General features: G+C 33.0%; 1 non-coding gene across 1 annotated transcript; it reads right to left on the reverse strand.

Moving 5' to 3' along the window:
• Positions 1 to 1,048: 1,048 nt before the first annotated feature.
• On the reverse strand, positions 1,049 to 1,155 carry LOC133032846 (small nucleolar RNA R71). Its single transcript, XR_009685436.1, has one exon. It is a non-coding gene; the product is annotated as a small nucleolar RNA R71 (small nucleolar RNA).
• Positions 1,156 to 11,513: the final 10,358 nt, after the last annotated feature.

Genomic DNA, 11,513 nt, shown 5'->3' on the forward strand with positions numbered 1-11,513 from the left:
ATTAGAGAACATATTATTTAGAACCTAAAAGATCTGAAAAGAGTTAGGTTAATTTATAATCTGTCTTTCACAATGAGATAAGGATAGCAATTAGGTATTGACATAGGTAGCTTATCAATAGGATTCACCTCCCTAATCTCTCATCTTGATTAATCTTCGTTTATTTTCTCTTTAATTTCTGACTTATTTACTTTTAAAATTGCAACTTATTATTTTACCAAATAGAATCATAAGTATAGTTTAGTAGTACTTAATCCAATTCCCTGTGGTTCGACCTCACTTGCGTGAGATACTACTTGATACGTACACTTGCGTAATAAACAGAATTTTCGTAACAAGTTTTTGGCGTCGTTGCTGGGGAATTGTTTAAAGATTAATATTACACAAAATTATACTATTTTCTACTTTGGTATATTTTCTCTTGCTGATTTTTCTAACCTTTTTCTTGCAATATTTTCGTGATCTATTTCAGGAATCATAAGTGTATGCGCCGTCAAGGACAAGCAGTGATATTACCAGTTGATCCCGAAATCGAGAAAACTTGTAGGAGGAACCGAAGGAACAAGAGGCAAGAGGGAGTTTCAGCAACTGCTGAAACTTCAGAAATCATGGCTGCTAATGCTGCAAACAATGGAGGCAATAACGGTAACAATGGTGGCGCAGTAGAAGATCAAGCTAATGGCCGCAGCTTGAGAGATTACATTCTCCCTACTCTGACGGGAGTGCAGTCGTGTATCAGGCCACCGGCAGTGGATGCGAATAACTTTGAGATCAAACCTGCCATACTTCAAATGGTGCAGTCTTCGCCCTCCTTGGTGGCCTCCCTTCTGAAGATCCTAATCTGCATCTCTCGAACTTCATGGAACTTTGTGAGACTTTTAAAGTCAATGGAGTTAGTGATGATGCCATTCGTTTGAGACTGTTTCCATTCTCACTTAGAGAAAGAGCCAAGAGTTGGTTAATCTCCTTGCCACCAAATTCCATAGCAACATGGACAGACTTAGCAACTAAATTTTTGTCTAAGTTCTTTCCCCCAGCAAAGTCTGCTAAGCTGCGAGGAGAGATCAACAATTTCTGTCAACAAGAGAATGAGTCTCTCTATGAGTCTTGGGAGAGGTTCAAGGACTTAATCAGAAAGTGTCCTCATCATGGTATTGAGAAGTGGATGCTGGTTCATAATTTCTATAACGGGTTGGTTGGTAACACTAGAACCCTGATAGATGCAGCAGCTGGTGGAGCCTTTATGAGAAAGAGTGCTAATGAGGCTTATGATCTATTGGAGGAGATGGCTCTAAACAATCAGCAGTGGCCAACTGAAAGGAGTCAAACTAAGAAGGTAGCTGGTGTGCTAGAGGTGGATGCCATTACAAAGCTGACAGCTCAGGTTGAGGCCCTAACAAAGCTGATCGCAGTGCAAGCCAAACAAGCTCAAGTAGTTTGTGAGATATGTGGAGGTCCCCATCACTTTTCTGAGTGTCAGGCAGATGTGGATGATTTGCCAATGGATCAAGCAAAAGCCATTGGAAACTATTCCCAAAACAATAATTATGGGCACAACCAACAGGGGTTCTACCAGCAGAGAAACCAGCCCCAACAAAACCAACAACAGCTGCGACAACAAAGTTCTAGTGGAGGCTCCACTATCCAAGCTGATTTATTGCTCCAATTCATGATGGAAACTAGAGCCTCTATTAAAACTCTAGAAACTCAAATGGAACAATTGGCTACTCAAGTGGAAAAACAAGCTCAAGGAAATTCGCCTAGCACTAATGATACAAAAGGAAAAGAGCAATGTAAAGCAATTTCCTTAAGGAGTGGAAAGAAATATGATGGCCCTGAGATGATACAACCAGTGGATGAAGAGATTAAAGTTCAAACAACACCAACTCAAGCATCATCAGATAAGAAGATTACTGATAGTCCAGCACCACCACAGCAGTCTCCACCAATCAGTATTGATCATCATGTGAAAATACCCTATCCTCAGAGACTCCGAAAGACCAATCTAGACAAGCAGTTCACAAAATTTCTAGAGGTCTTTAAAAGACTACACATCAACATTCCTTTTGCTGAAGCCTTGGAACAAATGCCCCGTTATGTGAAGTTCATGAAGGAGATATTGTCTAAGAAGAGAAAATTGGAGGACTATGAAACAGTGGCATTAACTGAGGAGTGTAGCGCCATTTTGCAAAAGAAACTACCGCCCAAGCTTAAAGATCCGGGTAGTTTCAATATTCCATGCTCTATAGGGGGTTCGGTGGAAACTAAAGCTCTATGTGATCTGGGAGCAAGCATTAATCTAATGCGCTTGTCTGTCTTCAAAAGGCTAGGATTGGGAAAAGCAAAGCCCACAACAGTGACTTTACAACTAGCGGATCGTTCTTTGACTCATCCTCGTGGGATAATTGAAGATGTACTGGTGAAGGTTGGTAAGTTTATCTTCCCTGCTGATTTCCTAATTCTTGATATGGAGGAAGATTCAACTATTCCCATTATTTTGGGAAGACCATTCTTAGCCACGGGCCGAGCAGTAATAGATGTTCAAAAGGGAGAGTTAAAGTTGAGAGTGCAAGATGAAGAGGTCAATTTTAATGTTTTTTCCCCAACCGACATTCCTACCTATTGCAAGATTGAGATGGTGAAGGGTTCTTTTGTTAAAGCTGATAAGAAGAAAGCAAAACCTAAAGAGCAACTTCGAACGATTCGGCGGCGTTGGAATAGATTGATGTGTGGTAATTCTGAAGGTAAACTTCCTCTTGTGCAAAACTCTGAAATTAGCAACATTGGAGGTCAATTTTCTTCATTTGGTACAAGGACCCTATTGGATGCAAGAGGTGGACTTGATCCAATTTGAAGTAGTATTGAGGCCAAACCCCTTCTGATGGGGGTTCAGGTAAGTCCTTCTCACCTTGAGTATAATAACACATTGGGGACAATGTCATATTTAGTTTGGGGGGAGAGACTTAAAATTTTTACTTAAAATTTTTAAATTCTGCACTTTAATTTCTGCATTTGAATTTTATGTTTTAGTTAAGGAATGGCAATAAGCTTGATGATAGTTGTATACTGCTGATTAGTGTGATGTGATCTGAAACTGTAAAATAACTGTGTGCTTGATTTTGTTAACTCTTTGGATTAGTTTGGATGCTTAGAAACCTGTGTTTTTCTGCAAAAACTCAATTTGTGAAAATTGTTATAACTGTTTTACTATGGTTTGTGGTAAGATTGACAGGATAGCTTAGAACTTGCATGTTTATTCTTTTGAGGCGAAATCCTTGATAGTGTTCAATTGGAATATGACTTAGGCATTTGTTGGATAGTTTGAGCCTTTCAAGCCTACCATAATGTGTATCCCTAGTTACCCTTTTGAGCCTTAACCTGTTGTGTTTTCACCCACTGATTTGAAATTTTGCAACCACACTATTAATTTTTATTCTCACCATGATTATCCGTGATATCATAAGCTATATGATTAGTTTGGGGGAAAAGAAACATTTAGTGTGACGAAATAGTGAGAGGGAGAAAAATTTGTGTAAGATTGAGATGAAAGAAGAGAAAAAAATTGTGTAATTCAATGTCACTGAAAAAAAAAAAAAAAAAAAAAAACAAAGCATTGAGAAAAAAAAAAGTAAAGAATATGATTTCAGTAATGTTGGAAAATAAAGAAATATATCTTCTCTCAATCTTGGTAAACTTGGGAACAGTATGGGGTTTTAGAAAAAGAAAAGTAAAAAAGCTTGGGGGTTCTGTTTGTGTGCTTTTGATATCTTGAGCCAAAATTGTCTCTTGCCTATCCCTGAATATCTGAGCCATATTACCTAAGCCTTGAAAAGACCTAATGATTCCAAAGAATACTGTCAACATTAGTGGAGAAAGGTAAACATGCAAGCTTATGAGTTATCGGGCTGTGGAACTAATGGAAAGAGTAAAACTTTTATAACGATGTTTCATATTTGAGTAGATTGTTGCAGTTGTACATAGTGTTATTAATTGAGCATCCGAGTTAATTGTTAGAGTTAGTAGGATCAAAATTCTAGTTTATGCAAGGAAGAAAACAGAGCATGAGTCAGCAGCGTAGTGATTATCTGATAGCGTAGTTAGTTTTTTTTATCTTACTCGGGGGCGAGTAAGAATCTAGTTTGGGGGATTTTGTTAGGTTATAATTAACCTATATTTCGGGTCTTTAAAGTTAGCATTATCTCGTCTATTGGTGTCTTTTGGAGCAGTTTTACGCTTGATTTTCATTATTTCAGGTTCCCGGGGTGTTAAAGTTCGAATTCAGTCAAATGGCGAAAAACTGGGACAAACTTGGAAAAATTGGAAAATTCGGTTCCAGAAGCATCAGTAGTCGCGACCTCCAGAGAGCCAGGTCGCGACCCTTTTTCCTGGTCGCGACCCTAGTCGCGACTTCGTGAGTTTGGCAGAAACTCGGTTTTTCGAGTTTTGCCTGTAGTCGCGACCAGCTTAAATGCTAGTCGCGACTAGGTACGGAAATCGCAGATTTGACCTAATTTTGATTTTTCACTCAATTGGAGACTCACCACTCATCCCTATATAAGGAATACGACATTGAAGGTCAGAACCAAGCAAAAACAGACCTAATAGTGGAGGCAAGTGGAGAGGAAGCTATCTTGAAGACCCGGAGCGATACCACCTTCTAGTTTCTTTCTTTTACCCTTTTTATTCTTCTTTATGTTTGTTTTTATTTCTGAATTAATCATGGATGTTTTTAGAGTTATCATGAACTAAATTTCCCAATAAGGGAGGATGATGATTGTTGTTTAAGTTTATGCCTAGTTAATAAATAATTGCCATTCCTTCATCTTATGTGTGAATACTATCTTTATTTGTGTTTAATTTCATGTGCAAGCTTGATCACCTTTTACATGTTCTATGATCCTAATTCGAAATCTGAAAAGTGAGAATTGGGAATGCTAAAATTTGGATAGTCTAGGTTTTGATGTAAAACGAAAGTATTTACATAGCCTTAGTGACTAATAGATTATTGCTTAATGCTGATTTTGTGTTGATCTAATTAAGAAGTTAATTAGAGAACATATTATTTAGAACCTAAAAGATCTGAAAAGAGTTAGGTTAATTTATAATCTGTCTTTCACATTGAGATAAGGATAGCAATTAGGTATTGACATAGGTAGCTTATCAATAGGATTCACCTCCCTAATCTCTCATCTTGATTAATCTTCGTTTATTTTCTCTTTAATTTCTGAGTTATTTACTTTTAAAATTGCAACTTATTATTTTACCAAATAGAATCATAAGTATAGTTTAGTAGTACTTAATCCAATTCCCTGTGGTTCGACCTCACTTGCGTGAGATACTACTTGATACGTACACTTGCGTAATAAACAGAATTTTCGTAACACTAGGGTCACGAAAAAGATGAAGGGAAAAGAGAGAGGGATTTCGGCCAGGTATAGAAAGTGGGGAAGGCTCAGTTTTTCTGAAGAGAGAAATTTATGTCAGAAAGATGATCTGAAAACTTGTTATTTGACTGAGCCATCACTTTCTATTTATAGGCAACTACTAGGTTTAGGTTAGGAATTATTTGGCATTAAAATAATGAAAATATTAATTTGAAAAAACAACTTAAGTGGCCGGCCATGGTGTAGTATTGGGCCTCACTTGATTTTGTAGTTTTATCAAATTTTATCTCTATTTTCTCAAAAACGCCAATTTTCCAATTCTAACCTTTTAAATGCCAAAACTAATTATTTAATAACTAAAATAGATTATTAAATAATATTGTCATTTAATTTAATTATTAATTAGACATATAAAGTCCATTAATAAATAAATAAACCTAGAAACTCTTTTCTTTACAATTTCACCCCTGCTTAGTGAAAATTCATAAAATTAGACATAGTCTAACTTTAGAATTATAATTGATCAATCACGAATCAATTAATGAGTCTTACAAGCAGAATGTTCTCAACTAGAATGGGGACCATGGATCTATATGCTGAGCTTCCAATAAGTGAACCAAATTTACCAAGTAAATTCCTACTTATTAATTCTTCGTTGAATCCACTCTTAGAACTTAGAATTGCACTCTCAGACTTATATAGAGCATATTGTATGTTCCACGATATCAATATACTATCTCATTTAACCATTGTTATAATCTTATTGTGATTTAAAGATCCTCTATATAGATGATCTACATCGAGATGAGATTTCTTTTACCGTTCTCACCCCTCAATGTATTTTTCCCCTTAAAACACTTAGCTACCTGTAAATGGTGTTTAGTGATCTAATAATTAGTCAGTTAAACAAGAGCTCATCCATTTACTTCTATTTGCTAAGCTCGAAGGGAATCATCACTTGACTTCTATACACCAGTAGAAGCTATAGATTCCATATTTATGTTCAGCACTCCCACTCAATCATACTATCATGTTCCCAAAATATACGTATCACCCTGACCCAAAAGTAGGCTTAACTAATAAATCAAAGACAATGAATAGCACTCCTGAGTTGAGCCCAAGCATATCAGGATTTAGATTCTTTTAATCTTAAGATCAACTACTGATATTGACTTGGAAAGATATGCATAACGGTCCAGTCCAATGTATACTCCATACATTCGAAACTAGTATACTTTACTAATGTCCTAGAAAGAACATAACACTTACTCCAAGTGTAAGTATACATCATCGCTGATTATCACATTAGTGTAAATCCAATAACACTGATGAAACAGGGACCAAAACTTTTGATTCATATGATCACAATCACATTCCACTGTGTTGACGATACTGTAATTGTGAATAAACATATGATCTGGATTTAACTGATTTTGTGTGTATGAATGTAATAAACATATTAAACATATTAAACCATTAGCATGTAAAATTCATGCAAACATCAATCACTTCAAATTTCTTATATTGATAACTAATCAGATTGTAAAGAGTTTTATTTAGGGCATAAAACCCAACAAACTCCCACTTGCACTAATATAAAACAAACTGCGCAAATAGGTCAATCTGATGTCTTGATCTTCAGATCAAGTGTAGTATATTTGAATCCACCCAAAATTCTGGAAACTAGTTCATAAATACTCTTATGAAACATCATTTACTATATGCTTTACTTATCAAGGGATACTGAAATCTTTTACTGTTTTAAAAGTACATCTGAATAAATAGAAGACATATCTCTCATATTTTAAAATATGTAATTGAGATAATACAGTGTAGACTTTTCTTCAGTGATATAACTTTCTGGTATTTTCGAATAGACCAAGTTACAATTCTTCTCTGGTAGAGCTTGAATTATTATTCAATAATTCCTCCACCCCCAAAGTAAGCACCATCTCATAGAAATCGAAAATAGATGGTGAGATACAAAGACAACTGATACACAGTTCCTTAATATATATCATATAGATCACTTTCATAAATCTTTCTTGAATATCTTCTAATGTTCCCTATTTGATTACATCTCAGATAGCTCCCACTCAATAGCAGATGTCTGGTTAAATAATACTTTTAACCTCTGATTGTTTATAGAGTTACCTAGTTGTGACTTTTGTATTAGTCTGAAACTTTAAGTTAAGACTAAGTCATCAACATAGCAGACTAGTATTTTGAAGTGAAAAATACATGCCAGAGATAAAGTAATTAAAATTAAGATACCATCAAATTTTATGAGGATTAAGAATTCTTGGTTCAAGTCATTCGAATGGACTGAACTAGAGTTCTTTATCTTATTCTCATAATTCTGATAAGCTATACCTATCCATGTGAATGGTTAGATTTGCTTTTCAGTAGTGTTCTTAAGTACCTATCACAATTATCAACCTAATGAAGATGGGTATAGAACTTTAAAATTCTCCCACTCAATTAAGGTAGTGTGAAACTTTAACAAAGAACTTTTAAAAGGTATCATACTTTTACTTACAACACTAAAAACGAAATGGAACATACAATCAAGATCAAGAATTTATATTGACAATAGCTAACTCATTATATTACTTCCATGTTTAAATAAGATATGTGTATCATAGGGAATTGTGGAATAGACTCCACCCCTAAGAATATACATATAGGGTACTATGGATAACCTCCACCCCTAAGTATATAGAGATTATGATCCACCCCTAAAGGTTGTAAAGATCATGATTCTCTTAGTGTGATAGAGTTTATGTGGGAGTTGAATACTATCCAGGGTTCATTAGATATAAAAGATCGTTGAACTGCATAGTTTTCTTAACTTTTCTCCACCCCTATCAGATCATAAGATCCTTTTATTAAACAAATTCTTAATAATTGTTTGAGAATTAACAATTATTGATAAACATAGAAATAATTTCTAGTGTTTATATAATATAACTCTATGAAGAGTTGAAAATATTATAGAATTTGCATCAATAATAAAAACACTTACACATACAAACATACATATATAATGTGGTAAAAATTGATGAAGATAAATTAAATGAAGCTCAATCTCATAAATTGCAATAGTAAATTTCGAAAATAAAACTTTATTAATAATAAAAAAAAAGTATTGCAACAATATGAGAGAAACAGGGATAAGAAGAGCTTCATCTTCATCTGGACGATTTCACCCTTAGTCCAGCTTTCTGATCCAACTCAATTGAGTTCAAGTAGCTTGGCCTATAAGAAGAAGAAAAACAAATAAACAAAGTTAGTCCAGAATCATAAATCCAATTGGATAATAATTCACTAAAACTCTTAAAGTTTATAAATGGAAATACCTTGTTTCTTTGCAAGAAGTTTAGGACACTGGGGTTTCCAATGACCTTTCTCATTGCAGTAGAAACACTTTCCTTTAAGTGTAGCATCACCGGAAGGAGCAGCCTTTTTATTGGCTTTTGTTCGCTTCTTGGTGTTGTGCCACTTCCTCTTCGATTTGGGCTTTGAAGCAGAGGCAACATTTGCTTCAGGTTTTATCGTCCCATTACCATTCCCAGGATTGTGAGGTTTACTCCCTTTCTTCTTGGGTCCTCCAATCAAATTTTCATAAGTTTGAAGGTCATTGACTAATTCATGAAAGTCAATTTCCTTCTTATTCATGACATAATTTGATGTATATGGTAGAAATGCTGGAGTCAGGCTATTCAAGATAAGACTAACTTGAGTAGCACTGTCCATTTCAGCACCATGATCCTGGACTTCTTGGAAATAACTGGACATGAGGAGAACATGGTCACGCACGTTTTGATGAGGTTCCATCCGTGCATTAATGTACTTTTTAGTCGCGTCAAAGCGTGACTGAAGTGATGCCTTACCGAATAGCTCATTTAACTTCGTCATAACTTCGGCAGCCTTCTCGGTTTTAAAAAACCGAGTTTTGAGGGTGTCAACCATGCTAGAAAGCATAAAGTATAGAGCTTTGTCATTTGCTTTCTGCCAACGCTCATACTTTTCTTTCACAGCTTTGGATGCATTGTCCCTGTGCACTTCGTGTGACGGCTCAGTTAAAACAAACAAGGCACTTTCTCCTATGAGAGCAATATTAATGTTCTCATTCTATTTATTAAAGTTAGATCCATTCAGCTTGTTTTCAGTCAACAGTGATAACATGGGATTCATTTTGATAATACAGGATACTACAAAATAATAGAAATCAACAAATAGAAATTAATAATGGTTTAACACACAAAATCAATTCAGAAATTATAAGCACATAGCAAGTAGGAATGATATGAGAAAATACTTAAAAAATTCAATCCTAAATAATTTTCAAGGTTTTCAACAAACTGATATCAGTGTCCCGTTTAGGCGAGAGTCAAAGCTACCATCCATTGAATAGAGTTGTCAGCTCATCTAAAATGTTAAACATTCTAGCAACCTTTTATTCGATCAAGATTGGAATCCAGCGTTGTCCCGTTTAGGCGAGAGTCAAGGCTATTCTATCTCATGAACTTCTACCATTGTTTCGCAATTTGCAAGTCAAATATGGTCGCCACCATTAGGGTGATCTATACCATATAAAACACATACAAACCACTTATCATGCGAGATTAAACGGTGCGAAATTGCTAATGAACGTTCCTCCATTAGGGAGGATTACTCACTAAAACAAACGCGGTGTAAAACCCACAATGGAGATCGAATATCTTAATAATAATAAAGCTCATTATTTAAAATGTATTTTCTTTATTATTCTAATAAATAAATCTCATTAAATTCTAAATTAAGAATTAAAATTCAAAAATAAGAATTTAATATAATATTTATAAAATTATACTTAGATGGTGATTGAAATAAAATTAATTATTTCCATCTTAGTAGTAATCTTAAATATAAATATTAAGGAAGTTAATTTAAGTTGAATTAAATTAAATAATTAGCAACTTAAAAATTTCCTTTGAGAATATATTTATTGAGTTCGAAAATATAAAGTATATAAAAGAAATATACTATTTTCGAAAATAATAAAAAATAGAAAAGAAATACTTCAAGCAAAAATATCACCTATCAAGATTTTTTTTTGACTAGTTAATTCAATTTCTAATAATATATATATTTTAAATTCATTTATTTTAAATTAATCAATTAAATGAAAAAATCATTGATTGAAGTTGGCTCAAGAATTAATTAAAATAAATAATTAATTTACAACTCAATCTATTTTTCAAAATAAAAAAAATTCGAAAATATTGCATAATTAAAATGCAAATTTCGAAATTGATTAATAAAATAAAGAAAAATATATATATTGAAAATTATTTAAATTTAAGTTGAAAAATTAACTTTCAACCTAAAAATAATTTTCTATTTAATTAAGTGTCATGAAAAATCAATAAATATTTAAGTATCATGATGAAAATCAACTTAGATATTTAGATTTTTCAAGTTAACTAAATGTATTAAATTCAAGAAATAATAATTAAGTGTAGAGAAGGCTTAATTATTTATTTCTAGTTTATTACTAGGAAAAATATACTTAATAAAATTGTACCAAAATTAATTATTTAAATAATTAATTTCACAAAGTATAATATTTTTCCTATTTAAATATTAGAAATAACAAGTAGTCTAGAAATTACTATCTAGAAAATATCTTATTTGACTAAGTATCTTTTCAAAAAATTTGAAAAATATCTAATTTAAGTTATATAAAAAAAATCTAAAACTTAAATAATTTCAAATTTAGATTTAATTAAATATCAAAATTAAGTTGTAACCACTTAATTTTGAAGATATCTTTTTAAGTTAATATTCGAAAAGATATTAACCTTAAAAATATCTAAAATATTCCATTTTAAGTTAATATTCAAAAAGATATTAACTTAAAAAATATCTTAAGAATCTTTAATAACTAATGCCTAGGATCCCTCAACTTGATTTAAAATTTAAATCAAATATTCAAATTTAAGTTAGATAAGAAAAATTAGTTGTTACAACTAATTTATAACTTAAATAGGAATATTTAATTAAATAAGCTCCAGAAAGGATCTAGTTAGTTAAAATTCTATATTTAATTAAATACAAGAAAAATACAAATAGTTTGTCTAGAAT

This window comes from Cannabis sativa, chromosome X, assembly GCF_029168945.1.
Source record: "Cannabis sativa cultivar Pink pepper isolate KNU-18-1 chromosome X, ASM2916894v1, whole genome shotgun sequence".
NCBI classification, from domain to species: domain Eukaryota; kingdom Viridiplantae; phylum Streptophyta; class Magnoliopsida; order Rosales; family Cannabaceae; genus Cannabis; species Cannabis sativa.